We start from the raw sequence: 4,095 nt of genomic DNA on the forward strand, positions 1-4,095 counted from the left end.
TGTACCATGAAATATGAATCCTATTTTCTTTATTCCGAAGTTTGAAAAGCTATCAGTATACTTCTCGATTTCACCAAACGATCTTTAGCATATATAAAATTGTGCAGTCGGTGTAAAACTGTGCGAAGACAGATCTCTGTGTGTTGCTTCTAACCAAGAATCTAGACAGACAGAGAGATAATAAATTATAAGGGAAGGGCTTCGCTTATTGACTTCTTTCTAACATTTGAAAGTAATTACGGACAGTGGTTTAGGTCTTTTGTAAAGTAAAATGGAAAGAAAGGCGAACGTGACTAACGTCGAATTCCAGGATTAGCGATTGGTCCTTTTTTTATCTGTGAGAGCACGGGTCATAGCGTATTAATTTATCGTTTTATTTCTGAGGTTTAGGATAACAACACTACTATTTTTTTATAACTGTTCTCAAGATATATGTTAGTCACGATATGTTTGAGCAGCAACTTAAAAGTTGAACAATTTTCTCTTAAAAGCAATTTCATTTTTGTTTACTTGAGATCTCCGGAGTTTCGAAACGAAAATGGAATCGAGAGAATTTACAAGTAGTTGGAAAAATGTTAATTTTATATTTCACGTGTTTCAAACGATCTATTCAAATTTTTGTGTTAATTTAACATAAGAATATGTTAGAAAATAGCACTAATATTATGTAAAAAAAATTACACGAAAATACTAACACAATTTGGAAGTTATGAAAGTATATTTAAATAAAATAAAAATTTATGCTAAAATTAACGTTCTATTCATTTGTTTTAGAATTTACGTTTTAAAATACATTATTTTTATGTATTTATTTTACTCATAAATTATGTTATTTTGATACTACGAAATATCAATTTAATACAAAATTTTAACAAGGACTTGAATAGACTGATTTTAACAAAAATACAAAATATTTTTTGCTGTGTAATCATGAATTATGCAGTCAGTTTTAGATCTTCAGCCTGGTTCAGAAGTTAGAAAAGTATAGACGATCAGTATTTTTATATTCAAAAAGCGTATTTCCATTCACTATTGTGCCGTGGCGAATGTTCTCTCAAGCTGAACGGGACGAAAGATCGAAAGATCGAGGTATTGATCGTAAGCGGCTTGGTTTGTGGGGGTTTTTCTTTTGTGACCACGATCGGCTATTGGCTATGCTCGTAAGTTCACACCTTGGCATAATCGGCGTGTTCCGACGAGCGAGACACATTTGGCAACTATTACGACCGGTGACACTTACACCCCACAGCACAACCTTTCTTTCATTTAAAAGACGACCATTCAAAAATATCTACACACACACACACACACACACACACACACACACACACACATCACAGTTGCGAATAAACGAGTGGCTCGACGAGACTGAATTATTGTTATATCTTACCTTATTTCCCATTGTACATTACATCTTTGTTAATCTTACAAGACAAAAAGTAAATAAAATGGATAAAATTATTATCACATTCTCATAGATTAAAGACTCACTTATTATCAATTAAGGAGAAATCTTTTAAAATGCATGAATAAAATCTTTCGTGCTTCATATATTTATAAATAAAATATTAAATTTCTCTTTAAGTAACAAATCATTACGTTACATGTAAATGTGTAACGGGAAGGTTATACTTCTAATTTGCCATTTAAATCCTCATCCTGCGAGAGAAACTTGCCGAACTCTTACGTGCGAAAAGCCGCCTGCTTTTCTTTGGCGGTACGTACGCACGTACTTACGCACTCACGCACTAACACGCGTGCATTAACGCGCGCGTGGTGTACAGCTCGTATATATGAGGGTTCCATAATATAAGTTCATCGCGGGCGCGCTGATGCGTACGTAATCCCGTGGTGCTTACCGATAGCATCACCAGGGTTTTATTTTCATTATTCATTTGTTCGGCCTCTCCCCATAGACGGGCCCGGAGAGCTTACACGTATAACCCCATGTTTCTACGTCGGTTTAATCAGATAAAACCCTGCCAGCGAAAATCGGCGAGCGCTCCACGGCATGCGGCGGCCGTTTTCGGTCGACGCGACGCACAAAATTTGGACGTGGGCTTGTAAGTGCAATACGTGGTTTAACGAAGGCAGATGTCCGTTATATTGATACAGAGGATCTTGTTACATATCCGTGAGGCATTGTCGATGAGTTGCTGAAGAGGATTGTCAGTCATTTGACGACAATTTGCTGTTGCAAGATGCGGTATGTGAGTACATTGAAACTTTCTCCTTCCGTTAAATTTTATGTAATCAAAATTATCTCGCGTGTCTACTGCATTGTATAATATCCTATTATTGAACATACGAAATAAAAAATAAAGCTCTTGTAATCGATAATTATTCATTGATTACGTTAATTCGGTGTGATATTAAGTGCGATATTTATGCGGTGACTTGAAATGAATTGTTGTTGTATTTCATGCTGTATAACGTATGCGAAAGTTACCTGTTTACGAGTGTACGCTCGCAGCGTGATTTTTTCCGCATATACACACCGCGAGACTTTATCAAATTCTTTAATTACCGAGTGAAGGATGATGTAGGAAGCGTGAGAGTCGCCGCCGGAAGGGCGGGAGAGAAGAAGCGAGGAGAAATAAGAGGAACGTAATTAAGGGATTAGCTTAGTTAATGCAGACACTGGCTTAACGAATCGTAATGTAGAGGGCTGTTACAAAAATATGTTTCGCCGAGTGCCAAGTCAGCCGCGCTTGATTAACGAAGTGCATGTCTCGGGAAATTTTTTCGTTGTATCAGAAAAACTTACGTTTATTAAAAAAGTATTAAAAAAAAAAACATCACACGCATGCACTAGTATCGGATATAGGTATGGCATGGAGCGCTTTAATAAATGATGATGTAGTCAAAAGTATGTTCAAGTTTCATGAAATAGCATGAAATATTTTATGTATACATGGAAAGAATAATTTTGCTGAAGCATCTAAAAATGTAGTTTGATATATAGATTTGAAAATAATCTTGCTGGACTAACAAAATAATTATGTACGTCAAACATAATGAGAACTACTGTAAAAAGTTTTGATATTCTAATAATCAATCTTAATTATTTTGATAGTCTAATAAAATTATTTCTATAGATCTGTGTCCAGCTAAATTTTTTAATAGTTTAGCAAAACTGTTCTTTTCATGTATATTAAAATAGTTTTCATTAATCATATCCATTACAATTTAGCGAGATGAAAATTTAATTTGATACAGTCTATTAGAGATGGCTCTATTCGAGATCTACTCGATAAAATGCTTATACAATCCGTTTAGTTCTGAAGTGCGGAGGGATATTGGTTGTCCCAAGGTGCCGATATATATCGTCTCGTTTGGCTAAATACTCGGGAGCAAGTATCTGTAGACCGTCATCGGGTACGAGCAATATCGCCCACGCTGTTTTTCCAACAAAACGTCACCGCACGGTTATCCGGGCGTCTTAAGACCCGGCGGGGACAGGATCTTCTTCACGGGTCCGAAACATGATATTGCCCAACATGGTCTGCCCACGTGTTTCGCATTGACCGTTAAAATTCGCCTCCGCACGCTCTCGCGATCTGTCTCGTGTGCTGGTATATAGGCGGTGTATTATTTTTCCACCGGCTCTCGCCAAATTGGCTCGCATGGAATCTCGAATTACGGACATTCGACACCGCCGCGCGAGGAGGGTAGAACCTCTCGTTTTTTTTATTCCTCCTCCTCTTCCTCCTCCTCTTCCTGCTACCATCGAAACCTACCTCCCGTTCCTCGTGGTCCATGCCTGCTTTTCCGGCATGGCGGAAAAAATATTCCGCAATATTCAATCGTTTTACTCGCATTCCTGCTGGAATGGTGCGAAGTTCTCGCCAGTTCGAATTGATGTGTTTCAATGTATAAAAAAGATATACCGCGTTCGGAGAGCAGCAATATATGTTTTTTTTCGTTAGAAACTGAATTAAGTTCGAGGTAAATGCGATTTTTCAGATAAACTGAACTATTACGTAAATAGTAGTGTAAACGCGTGTAAACAAACAAAATTTTTTAAAATAAAACTCTTACGTATACGGAATTTTTGATATAGTCTAAAATTATATTTTATAAAAGTATATTATA

Source organism: Atta colombica, unplaced genomic scaffold (genome assembly GCF_001594045.1).
Source record: "Atta colombica isolate Treedump-2 unplaced genomic scaffold, Acol1.0 scaffold236, whole genome shotgun sequence".
Taxonomy (NCBI): domain Eukaryota; kingdom Metazoa; phylum Arthropoda; class Insecta; order Hymenoptera; family Formicidae; genus Atta; species Atta colombica.